This window comes from Canis aureus, chromosome 1 (assembly GCF_053574225.1).
Source record: "Canis aureus isolate CA01 chromosome 1, VMU_Caureus_v.1.0, whole genome shotgun sequence".
NCBI classification, from domain to species: Eukaryota; Metazoa; Chordata; class Mammalia; order Carnivora; family Canidae; genus Canis; species Canis aureus.
In genome coordinates, this window is record NC_135611.1 from 36,788,554 (window position 1) to 36,802,282 (window position 13,729).

Genomic DNA, 13,729 nt, shown 5'->3' on the forward strand with positions numbered 1-13,729 from the left:
ACCCTTTTGAGATTGTTCTATCAAAAGAGAAAAGCATGTGTGTATAGGGGGCAGTGCTTCCTAATCCCAAATCTAGTGAGAGGAACTCCAATGAGATTACATTGAGAGCTTGGTATGGAATCTTTGAAGGTGTAGGACACAGATGCATGAGGTTTAGTTCATGCTTGAGGAAGCTAAGGTGGCTGGTGGCATGGAAGTGGACTGTATCTGGTAAAGTACTACCTGCCTTCCTGCAGATCAGAGAGCATGAATTCTAGGGACCAAATGTGGAGCCCACACAGGTAATGTCAGCCTGAGATAATTTTTTAAAGGGCTTTAAAGGGATTTCCAATTACAGTAGTACGAAAAAAACTGGTGAATCCTCTCAAACAAGCCGGACAGAATTTGAAAGAATTCTTTCTTTCTTTCTTTTTACCAGCTAGGAGGTGGTCAAAAAACCCAGCAGCTTTATTGTCAGATGGGACAGAATCTATTTGGGGAAGGTGACAAAAATCAATAGCCATGTCAAACAAAACTGAAAAATTTGGCAGAAAATAAGTAGAGAAGAACTGTACATTTATTTGCCCAGGCTTGTGGTCCTAGTTAAGGTGAGCAGTGGACTAGCTGAGGAAGTCCTGGAAAAGAAAGATCTATTAAAGGACTGAAAAGCTCTCCATACTTCCTTTATTTACTAGGAAACTATTTATCCCAGCTTTATTGCAGTAGAAACTGTAAATCAAGAGACCTGAGAAATTGCTGCAACTTGAAAGGTACTTGCCAGGGGCTCCTGGGTGGCTCAGTCCATTGCGCATCTGCCTGTGGCTTGGGTTGTGATCCCAGTGCTCTGGGATTGATCTCTGTATGGGGCTCCCTGCTCAGTGGGGGAGTCTGCTTCTCCTTCTCCCTCTGCCTCTCCCTCTCCATTCATGCTCTGTCTCTGGCTTTCTCAATCTCAAATAAATAAATAAAATCTTTAAAAAGAAAGAAGAAAGAAAGAATGAATAAATGAACTACTCTTGCCAGTCCATATACAGATCAATAAGCAGAAGGCATCAACCCAAATTACTGGGTTATCACTAAGCTATGCAGCCACAAAGATGACCTATAACAATAAAAATTGAGAAAAGTGAACCAAATCATCAGTAGGTGCACATTGTGGGCAGGCAAGCATTGCCATTTATATCCAGGCAAATGAAAACAAATCTCAAAGAAATAAAACAGAATCCATGGTTGCTATAATTGGTTATCTAAATTGTCCTGTTTTTAACCAAAAATTATAAGACATGTACAGAAATAGGAAAATGTGACCCTTACTTTACTCAAGGAAAGACACTCAAGAAACAATAGAAACCCACCCTTAGTAGGCCCATCTATGGGCTTTCATAGACAGATTTCAAAGCAGATATTATAAATATGCTCAGAGAACTAGGGAAAAAGACTATAACAATGACTCAGCAAACAGAAAACATGAGAATAGAAACTCTAAAAAAGAAAAAACAAATAAAATTCTAGAATTAAAAATTGCAAAAACTGAAATGAGGAATTCACAAGGTGGGCTCAAGAGCAGATTTGAGATGGCAAGATAAATTATTAGTAAACTTGACATTGGATAAATCTGCAGAACAGAGAGAAAAAAGATGGAAGAAAAACGAACAGTCTTAGCATCTGGTGGGATAATGTCAGTGTACTAATATACTTGTGATGGGCCTCCCAGAAAGAAAGGAAAGAGAAAACAGTATTTGAAGAAATAATGGCTGAAAAATTCCCCATCTGAAGAAAACAGTTATTTTCAATTCCAAAGAGTTCAACAGATGTCAAGTGAGATAATCACAAAAGACCTAATTCTGGGGCTTCATGGTACAACTGATGGATGATAAAAACAAAGAGAAAGTACTGAAAGTATCAAGAAAAAGGTGACTCATTACATGTAGAGGAGTTTCAATATAATGAATGGTTGACTTCTCATCCAAAACAATGGAGTCCAAAAAAAATGTTGAGAAAATGAAGAGAAAAATAACTGTGCATTAAGAATTTTGTATCCAAAGAAATTCTCTTTCAAAAGTGAAAGAAAGCTATCTCCAGATAAAAACTGGGGAAATTTGTTGTTGACAGACATGTCGTACTAGAAATTCTAAAGGAACTCCTTCAGGCTGAAAGGAAATATCAGACAGTGACTTGAATTCACAGGAAGAAATGCAATAAATATGTGAGCATATATAAGACTGTATTGCGTGTATTTATATGTATGTATGTGTGTGTGTATGTGTGTGTGTGTGTGTGTGTGTGTGTTTGTGTATTCCTCTCTTTTACAGAGATGTTGGCCTGCCAGTGAGGAGCCAGCCAGTGAAAAGGCAGGATGGTAAACTCAAGGGGAATCAAGAGTAGTTAGTTGGGCACAGGACCCTGTGAATGACGATGATTGCAATCAGAGGGGCCCACAAGGAGGATCTGTGAAGAAGGCACAAAAGTGCCCTTGAGAAAAGAATAAGCTTTAAATACTTGCCAGATTTAGAGAGCATGAAGCCAGCTTTAGACAGGAATAGTCAAATCAGAAATTTCCAATCCCCCCTACTCCTCCTTTCACCTGGCTCTACTTTCATTCTGGCAAGGGTTGAAGAAGCAGTTAGCGGGTGGGGAGAAAGAGAGAAGAAGCCAACCACACCCCTTCCAAGTGGTAGACGGCCCACCTATAACAAGCTCTGACTCAAGACAAGGAGAGAGACAAGCCTCGCCTTCTAATGGGAATTGAATTGTGGACTGATATAGAACTGGACAGTTTTGATTACTGGCTTGTCTGTGAATGAAAGGATCTATAGAGCTGTTCACTACCTGAGAAAGGACAGAAGAGTTTCGAGTCTGCTTACCCAGGAGCAGAGGACATTCTACCCCTTGCCCTTACCCCACAGGTTTAAAGAGTAAATGGGAGCCAAAAGTAATGTTCCTTTTATAAATTCATCTCATCCTTCCCGTGTGTTACACATAAATGGTATCCTTGCTTGTTCTTTGCCATCATTGAGATTTCCAAAACCTCAATTCATTTTTTTTCTTCCTGTTCATTCTTCCTATGATTTTTCACTTTCTTAGCTATTCAAAGCAGTTCTCAGAATTTGTTACTTCAACCAAACTCTTCCCTATGTGTTTAATGATTACCTCTGTTTGTCCATCACACAAATCTTGAATCAATCTCGCCTTAGAGAAAATCCCCCACCTGAGTTCTTGGCACCAGGATTACTTAGTGGCCTCCAGTTTCAGATGGGCCATTTATACACTCATCAAGACTTTCATCTGCCTCTAGTCAGTTTCCTTTCCCATTCACTCCATGGTTATCACAGATGTTAACCACACTGTTCAAATTTCTTTTTCTATACCAGCTCTTTCCTCTTTTAGCTGGTGAAGAAGCTGCTATCTACCTTTCAAAGATAATTGAAGTTGAAGTGGGATATAAAGAGGAAAAATTTAATGCTCACTCACATTGTGCTTCTTGCCCTCTAGCCTTAGGAAAAGAAGCTTCTATTTATGGCTGATTTTGAGTTCATTCATCCTTTCCATCTCTTCTATATTTACCCCTCTTCTCTATTTTTAAACTTATTCTCTTCACTGTCTTCTGAGCATCTTATGCACATGCTAAAGGTGTTCTCACTTTAAAATTATCCCTTCTGTCAGACCCTGTATTCCTTCACATAAAGCCCTATATCAGGGCACCCTTTTACAACCAAGCCTATTGAAAAGGGGTCTCTATTTTCTGTCTATATTTTTTTAGAACCCATAACTCTCCTCCTTAAAATAGATGTTTACACCTTGTATTTGACAAATAAAATATATTTTCTCATTAGCCCTGTGAGATTGGATACTGTTGATGACTCTTCCTACTGTAGACTCTCTCCTCCTGTGAGGACCTTCTGGGACCCCACTCTCTTCTGGTTATCTTTCTTCCTCCCTGATGCTTCATTCCCTTTGCCCACCCCCTTATTTCTGAGAGTTCTGTTATTAGAGTTTTATTCTTTTACTCTATTTTTTCTGTCTAAATGATGGCATCTGATCTCAAAGTTTTAACTGTGGACTTGTATAACCTGGGTCCCTGGACCGGAGAGCTGTGTATCCAAGTGCTTGGACTTCTTTGCTTGGATTTCCATCTCCCAAGCACTACAAAGTGTCTAACAGTCATCTTATCTCATCCCAGCACATGTACCTTGCTTATCTTGGTAAATGGCATCCCCTATCATTTTACTATTGAAACCATTTACCTGAGATGAATTCTCACCTATGTAATTTACTTATTTTTATCTACTCATATTCAATTGATTTTCATATCATATAGATTTTACCACCTTGGCATTTAGCCTATAGTTCTTAACCTCTTCTGTAAAAGTCTCAGTCTAGACCCTCAAAGCTCTAATGAGCAATTACTACATTCTGTTTCTACAACTCTGCCAGACAAATGTTTTAAAATGCACTGTCTTTAATCTCCATGGCTTTCAAGTTAAAGCCTAAATTTTTTATCAGATTTATAAGGTCTTGCATAATATAGTCTCTGCCTCTCTCTCACACACTGTTCCCTACCTCCCTGGATGCAATCCTTGCTCCTTACCTTCCCAAAATAGCTTAGGTCTTTTTATCTTCACTCAACTATTTGTTCTTACTCAAATCTACTATGTGTTTCATGCCTCAGTCCCCACAGCATGCTATCCCCACTGCTCCTATGCCTTCCCCTATTGGCCCCTTACGCTTCAAGTCTCAAAACTTTCTCTTCTTCATTTCTGCTTCCTCCCTTATTTCTGTTTTCACTCTAATCTATAAAAATACTGTTGTGTCACCTGGGATTCAGGCGGGTTTCCTGTAAGGTTCTTGGGGGCAGAACCTCATCTCATACATTATTGTATATATAACACAGAGCATAGTGCCTGGCACATGGTAGGCATTTATCAATATGTCTTCAACATAACTGAGTACTAGCAATAAGTTGCTCTGTGTCTATATAGCACACTTTTTTTTTTTTTACCAGTCATATTCTTTCAGGCTCTGTGTGGGGGTCAGGACTGACAGCCCATATTTAAATAGGTCCAATTTCATCACTTGCAGCCAAGCTGCAGGTGGACTCCTAGATCTTTCTTTGGATTACTACTAAGATCCTTTAGTGAGCACTCAGGCAGTCAGTTAAAGTGGAACATGTTATACCCCATTATTGTTTCTCTTATTTATGTATCTATTTTAAAAATAAATAATCAAGAATTTTGGAATACATGCTGTATAAACTCAGTCAATATTTTAGTGTGTGGCACAGTGCAGGTCATCTAAGCTTCTTAAATTAACTGGCCTAGGGCTATGTCTTCATTTTTTTCTAGAAAAACAAAGGCATGTGGGGTTCGATGACTTGCCAAAGAAGGTTTCTAAGTTTTTGGTGAAGTAGAAAGAAATGCTCGCTTTTCTTATATCCAGGCCTGGACCCCTTCCCATGTCCTTTTTAAATGAACCAGAAAATGAAATTGAGGTGTAATAGAAACATTCTTCTCATATTGCTAGTTTTTTAGATTTAATTTTTTTTTACTTCATTCATTCTCTTATCACCCAGTCCATCAAACAATATTGGCTGACTAACTACCCTTTACATAAGACATGGTGCTACAGATGACTTACAGCCACCCAGAGCTGATCTTAAATCTCACCCTGCCACCTAGAAGCTGTGGGATCTTGGACCAATTGGTAACCCTCCTTAAGTCCCATTTTCCTACCAAGTAGAATGGGTTTGGAGGAATTATAAAAAGTGTGATTGACTCTGACCCTAAAGATTTGTTCTTTAACTGGATGCATGTGCATGGTAATCCATAGAATAACAATGCCATAGCATAAAGGTATCATTGCTGGGCTGCAGTTCCGTGTGAGGTAGTTAGGGTACAGGAGAAGGGAAGGGTCAGCTGGAATCCCAAAATTGTGAAGTTGTGAATAGAAGCCACTGATTTCTTTTTTGTAAACTTTAAGTGCCTTCTTGGCTCAGTGATGGTAGAAGAAATTGCCCTCTTTAAATCTCTTCCCATCCTCACTTGTTTTCCTCTATTGCCTCTCTCTGTGGTGGCTGTCCTCCTTTAACCCAAGTCTTTTATATGGTGCTTATTTTTCACAAACTATTAGCCTGTCATGCAGGCTTATTTTCTACCTTCTCCTTCTTTAGAACTTGGAAAGCTCATTGGTCTAGTTGATAAAGCCATGGCTTGAAGCTCCAGAATTCTAGAGATCTAATCCCGGGACAGAAAATCTATGGTGAACTCAGGGAAAGAAGCTGTTATCACTGTATTTTGTTTTACTGACTTTGTAGATTCGATATAAGTATAACCTGAAGAATGGATGTCAGATACTCTGCTTAAGTATTGATAATTCAAGATAGTTTATGTATTGAACACATATTAATAAAACAACCTTTTGAAAGTAGAGTCCCTTCTATGGATTGATTCCTTTTTTGTTTGTCCCACCATACCTTTGAAAATTGTCAAGAGAGATACATTCTATAGCTACAACACAAATAATGTTGATGAAGGAAGGCTGCTTAGCAAAACATCTGAGTTTCCCCTGCATGGTTTCTTCTGTTCCTGACCCCAACATCCACCCCAAACATCAAGGGGCAAGTCATACTCCATTTGTGAAGCAAATGCTTCCCTTTATTTGAAGTATAGTCAGGATATACCAAACGCCTGGGTTGTTTTTTCTTAGTAGCAGGGAAAACCAGGTAAATGGAAGGGGTGGTCCAAGCACTAATCTCTCTGTCAATCTAGGCAAAAGTGAGTTAAGAAAAGATATCACAAAAGAGTTGGTGACACTCTTCCTTACCCTATAGTGCTCATGTTGAGAGGCATGGATTTCTGAGCAAGCAAAGTTCTTTTTTTTCTTAAAGATATTTATTTATTTATTTATTTAGTTAGTTAGTTAGTTAGTTAGTTAGTTGTTAGCTAGTTAGTTAGTTATGAGAAACAGAGAGAGGCAGATACATAGGCAGAGGGAGAAGCAGGGTCCATGCAGGGAGCCTGATGCAGGGAGCCTGATGCAGGGCTCTATCCCAGAACCTCAGGATCATGACCTGAGCCAAACGCAGATGCTAAACTAATGAGCCACCCATGTGCCCTAGAAAGGTTCTTTTTAACAACTACTTTCTTCTAGCATTAGAAATAAAGAGACTAAAATCTTGAGATAATCCTTGGGAGAAAGTAGAGTAATACAACTCTTATTCTTGATGCCAAGTAATTGTTTTGCCTTCTGGATTATGGCTATGAAAAATTTGTGAGACCCTAGTTGGTGATGATTTTCAGGCATGTCTCTTCAGCTCCCTAAAAATCCTCATGGACTTGATTCATTGAAGATTCATTAAAAATCCTTAATTATGAAAAAAAATCTTTAATTATGGCCAATTATAATTTAGGTAAATGGCTTGGAAAAATGTATCATAGAATTTAGGAATATAGAAATAAGCAGAAATTATGAAATTTAGGGAAAGCATGGTGAAAGGATGATTTACTTAGAAGTAAATAGTGCAAAATGGGACAAAAATCTTCCATATTCAAGGATAAGATGACCTGATAAGGCCAAGGCCAAGCAAAAAAAAAAAAAAAAAGCAATATTGATTAAAGTAGTTACTGATGAGCTTTGGGACATTCTTCAAGTACATTCACTTCTGTTATCCAATGCCATTGCAAATACAAAGGACACTGTGATATGTCTGTGAATCATTCATGAAGTGACGTTAAAATGTTCTCTTTAATTAGTGATGACAACCGGCTGGCCAGTTTAAGGGCCTCAGTGGACTGGATTAGATTAAGTCCACCAGGGAGAGTGTTCCATAACCCAGCACATGGGAGAAAGTCCTCCCACCTCATCAGAGCTTCAGTGAGAGTAAACTCTATGTCTGAGCTGGCTGGGAAAAAAAAGAAAAAGAAAACAGCCTTTTGACTTTTAGAAGAGACTTTTTAAAAGTGGGCATAATTGGAGCAATGCATTTTCTAGGAGAATGAGACATAAAGGAAATTGACTCCACAGAAAGCAAAGGCCTTTTTATATTAAAAAGGAAGAAATGAAAAACAGTGTGCCTGACTCTCCCAGGGATCCAGAGAATGCACTTTTCTAGGGAGTAGAATAAGTATTATGTTTTCGAAATCCCATGTTTTTTTCCCCAGGATGCCAGCCCCGACACAGAGAATCTCTAGACTGAAATTGATGGTACCTGCCTTGTGCCAGTTAAAAATGGCATGGCCTCTTCAGAAGACAATTTGACAGTTTCTTTCAAAGCTAAACATGGTCTTACCATATGATCCAGTGTTTATGATCCTAAGTATCTACCCCAATGAGTTGAAAGTTTACATCCATACAAACCTGCATATGGATATTTATAGCGTTTTTATTCATAACTGCCAAACTTGGAAGCAACTGAAATGTTCTTCAATAGGTGAATGGATAAACAAATTTTGATACATCTACACAATGGGATATTACACAGCAAAAAAATAGAGCTATCAAGCCACAGAAAGACACAGAGGAAACTTAGGTGCATATGGCTAAATGAAAGAAGCCTGTCTGAAAAGACTACATACATAAGATTCCATCTATATGATGTTCTGGAAAAAGACAAAACTGCAGACACTAAAAAAGATCAGTGGTTGCCACAACTCAAGGTGGGGGTGGGGTGGGGAAGGTATGAATAAATGGAGAACAAGGAATTTTTATAGCAATAAATCTCTTCTGTATGTTACTGTGATGGTGGGTACATGACATGCATTTGCCAAATCTCATAGAACTATACAACACGAAGAGTGGATCTCAATGTGACGGATGGACTTTACTTAATAGTAATATAGGAATATTGTTTCATCAATAGTAACTAATGTAAGATCTAATAATAGAGAAGACTTGGTCGGGGGACTGAGGACTTAAGGGAACTCTCTGTATATTTTGTTCAATTTTTCCATAAACCTTTAATTACTCTAAAAATAAAGTCTATTAAAAAAAAAAACTTTGGTATCCTACTGGACTCAGGAGTAGAGATGAGAGAGGGTAGTGGGGTGGCGGGGGGCGGGGGGATCAATGGAAGGAAGACAAAATATCACCTCTTTCCTCAAACAGTATATTAAAGAGTCCAACATGATCCAAATCACACTTTCTAATTAATGTTAGAATAAACACCAGCTTCTGAGGCTGGAAGAAATCAGCACTAGATTGGGATATGGACCAAAGATCAGTTGCCCAAATATTTCTTGGCCCAAATATTGAAGCAGAGGAATATAGTCTCTTTAATGATGTATTAGTGCCTGATTTTTGACAGAAAGTTATTTGCAAGATGGGCTATGACCTGAGTTATAGAACAGACCATTAAAACTTCAAAAGAAGATTTTTATTATATCCACAGTGCTGGTCAATGTCAGTGAAGGGCAAGTAAGATTTCTGTTCTTGGGAGAAACAGCTGTGCCAGGCTATGACTCTATGTGCCGTCAGAGCATCATACGTTTAAAAGTTGTTTTCCTAAGAGTGAGGATGAGTTGCCCTGTGATAAGCACCCACATTTGCCCAATCTATCCTTGCAGGCTGGCGTTGAGCCTGCATTTTAAGCCCAGACAGGAGACTTGTTTGTTCTTTCTAAGCATTGAGGACAAACCTCAGAGCACAGAACAATCTTTTAAAATATTAAAATCTGGTCATTTAATTCTCCTGCTTAAAACCGTCAAAGCTTCCCAGTGCTCTTAAAGTAATGCTCAACATTTTAAAAGAGCCTCCAAGGTCATACAGTGTATGACATGTATCCACCAGCTTTGTTTTCTGCCACCACGCTTTGCTCACAGTGTGCCAGGCATAGTGACCTTCTCAATGTTCCTTGAATTGTACAAGCTGCTCGTCCTTTCTGGAGCTTCTTTCCTTGGCACACCTCTCCCTCTATACTTATACAACCAATTTCCTCTCTTTATTCAAGTCTTAGATTAAATGTTACTTAAGAGGAAACTCCTTGTCTGAAGTCTCCAAAGGTAGGGGCCTGTGATTTTGTTACTGCACCTGGTACATTTTTATAACCATCATCATGATTGTAATTATTTAGCTATTTTTGTCTTTATTGGACTACAGACTTCATGAGGTTAGGAGTTGTCTCTGTCCCAGACACTGCTCTAACTTTATTCCTTGCTTAGGGTTTGGCACAAATTAGGTGGCTAAGAAATACTTTCTGATGACTGAATGATTGGTAACCATGAGCTTAGTCATTTTAGTCTCATGCTGAGATAGTTCTATGATGAAACTGCATTGCTGGAAGATCCTTGAAGACAAATATTTTAAGCTTAACAAAGGGGATTTGTTTTTAATGTAAAAAGGCAACAGCAGAACTCTAGCAGAAATAAAATTGCAAGAAAAATTCGGTCCTCATGCTTCAGAGAGTAAACCAATCACCATTTCAGGGTAAGTTGAAAGATTTTTTTTTTCCTCATCCATCAAAGTATTATAGTTGGCAGACTTCTTTATGAATTCACTTTTCTTCCTCTGAATGATCTTGGATGTGGCCTGGCACATTTCTCAGCGACACTACAAAGCAGAGCATCAGTACATTCCAAAAACAGAGCTGACTGTGTCCCCAGCTTAGTGCAAAAGGTGAATATCCAAAGGGTACCACTTTCTCAAAGAAGGTTTGGCCTACTACTCCTGAAAGCTGAAGGATGCTTGTGGCAAGTTAATTCATTTAGGTTCATATCTAGTGCTATGGTGACCAAGCCCTTTAGAGTTCTGAAGAGGAGAGCTTCTGTTCTTAAAATAAAGGCAGCTGTGTTCCAGCTCCTGAAGAAGATCTCAGAGATGTTCTATCATCTCACAGCTCAGAGGCTCAAAACTCCTCTTTGTAAAGAGGGAGAGAATTTTCTTATTATCGTAGAATTCAGGATCTTGACAATTTTCATGATTAGCTCTTCTGAAACTTGAATGCAAATGAAAAGATATGATGTAGATTATGGTATTTTATGTGTTTATAAATATGCAATATATTAGTGTTTATTAATGCATTAACATTAGGTAGAGATCTTTCTAATATGAACATGTGTGTTCTTCTTATTTAGTAAATTCAATGCCATGGAAATAATCCATTTTTCCTTGAACTGGTGGAATTCTCCATATCTCCATGCTATGAATATTAGTTTTTATTTTCTAGAATTATAATTGCAAATACAGAAACTGTGAAAGATTGGAATAATGTTTATAGACCCAAAGACATAATCTGAAAATTTTGTTTCTTGGAATTTAAATTACTAATATGAGTTTATTTTCTCCTTACTTGATCCTGCCCTCTAAAATTAAATGCCAAGGAAAATTCTGAGTAAGTCATCTAATTTGAGGAGTTCCATTTTTTGGAATACTTGTCATAAATTTAAGAGTTGTAATAATTAATAAATCTTTAACTATGTCTCCTACAGTAATCCACAGGGATGATATTTGTTTGATTTACACTTAGGGGAGAAAAACCCCCAAACCAAATTAATCTGATTTTTTGATGTCTAGGAATCAAGTGTTTTTACAGAGTTTAATAGGCAAATTGTAAATAGATCTGTGTGTGCCTGTGTGTGTGATTCTTTCATCACAACTCCCTATGGAGGAATAACTTTTATTTTATTAATGTTTTACTTTGATTGCTTATGCCAATGTAGGAATTGTACTTCTAGAAGGATAAAATTGTACTTCTAGAAGGATAAAACTAGTTGTAGGATAAAATTGTAGTCAGTAACTAGAGCATTACAAATAGAAGGCAAGTTGCATGAATAAAGGTGATAAAAGAGAAGGGAGACTAAGATAGTTTCTCCTATTTCTTAACTGGGAAAGAAAGATTTGTTTGTAAATGTTGTGTAAAAATGATGACCTATGCAAAACATGAGCATTCCATAAATAAGGAAGCTAACATTGTGGGCCTACTATGTGCCTGATATTACATACACCTGTATTTCATTCAGTCTTTATGGTAGACTTGTGAAGTAACCGCTATCATCTACATTTCATAGAAGTTAAGTTTTGCCATAGTATATGTGAACAGTAGGGAACAGCTCTCTTTGACTCCAAATTTGATATCTTCCTATTATACTAATAATATATCACATAAAAATAATGAGATTTTTGAGCATATTCAAAAGTGAAACATCTAGGGATAATGCTTGTCTAGACCTTGGTTATCAATGAAGGAAAAGTATCCCTTCCTGAGAATTGATCATCACAATCCTGCCCACAGGTGGGTTTAAAAACCTCAAACCAAAAATGTCATTTATAGTAGTTTCAGATTTGACCTTCCAGCTAAGTAAAAATTTCATTTAAAGTAGTTTCAGGTTTGACCTTCCAGCTAAGTAAATAAATAAAAGACCCCCCCCCCACAAAATCTACAAGGAAGCAAGGCACCATGAGCAAGAATAAGAATTACCAGTATCAGATCTGCACAGTTTCAGACTGAGACTATGAAATAAATATCTTCAGCATGATTTGAGACTCTGAAGAGACCTATCAAAATATGTGCAAAGATCAAGAAACTATAAAAATGACAAAAATACTGTCAAAGAATTTTGGAATTTATAGGAATAAAAACATTGTAATTAAAATTAAATGCTAGGACTAAAAACATTGTAATTAAAATTCAAGGAATGCTAGATCTAAACAGAGGTTTAGAAACAGAGCTAGAGAAGGAATCAAGAAAATTGAATATGATTCTGAAGAATATGATCCTGGAAAGAAAAAGAAAGCTGTTAATCCATTTGGAACAGAGAGTGGTAACTTCTAATATATATCTAATCCCAGAAGGAGACAATATAGAAAAATGGAGAAAAATAAATATTTAAAGAGATGATATCTGAGAATTTAGAAAATTATCAAAAGACATCAAATCTCAAATCCATAATTACCAGAATGGAAAATAAAAAGCCACATCGTGGTAGAGAGTGAGATGACAAAGAATAGATCTGAAATGTGTGGAGAGAAAAGGTTGGTCACCTTAACGGAAAAGTAGTTGGACAGAGGGTTAGTGGCTCACTGACGAGAAAAAAAAATGAAAAATGACTTTTATATTATCTTTAATATGCTGAGAAAATAAAAACTCCTGAATTTAGAATTCTAAGAATTGGAACTCTAAATGAAAGAAACTACTTTTCAATTACAAGAGCACAATACAGACATTTTCAATAAGATTAAAAATTGAGTTTATCACACTAAATATGTGTGAAGGGAAATTCTAAAGAATGTGCTTTAGGTAGAAAGAAAATAATCCCAGATGGAAAGTTTGAAATCTAGACATGAATGGCAAGGGCGGGGGGGGGGGGGGGGAATGGTAAATATGGTGTGAATCTAATAAACTTTAACTTCATAAAATAATAACGTCTAATTTGTGGTGTTATAAAACAAGATGAAACCAAAATATTGGACAAAACTAAAATATAAATTAGTAGGGGATGACCAGAATTACATCATTCAAAGAGGCTTGTATTCTTTAGGTAATGGAAAAGCTTGACCTTAAATGTAGCAAGAATGCATGTTATGATACCTAGTATAGAGAATATATAATTTGTAAACTAATAGGACAAAGAAGAGTGAGAAAATGAAAACAACAGTTACTTTAAAAGTAATGTATAATTTATATAAATTTAGAAAGTAACTTATAAAGAAAATTTATAAAGTGATCTCTAATTAATCCCTCAAACATAAGGCTAGAGCAATGGTTTTCAACCAGGGGTGGTTTTGCCAACGTCTGGAGACATTTTTGATTGTCACATGTAGG

The 13,729-nt window shown here is 37.1% G+C and overlaps 1 long non-coding RNA gene across 6 annotated transcripts in view; it reads left to right on the forward strand.

Annotated features, from left to right (window-relative positions):
* The first annotated feature begins 10,119 nt into the window (after positions 1-10,119).
* The window catches only part of LOC144312864 (uncharacterized), a 70,034-nt gene continuing 66,424 nt past the window's right edge, over positions 10,120-13,729 (forward strand). For all 6 annotated transcript variants that reach the window (XR_013378493.1, XR_013378515.1, XR_013378503.1 and 3 more), the window contains exon 1: positions 10,120-10,395. This is a non-coding gene — a long non-coding RNA (uncharacterized LOC144312864). The remainder of the gene's footprint in view (positions 10,396-13,729) is intronic.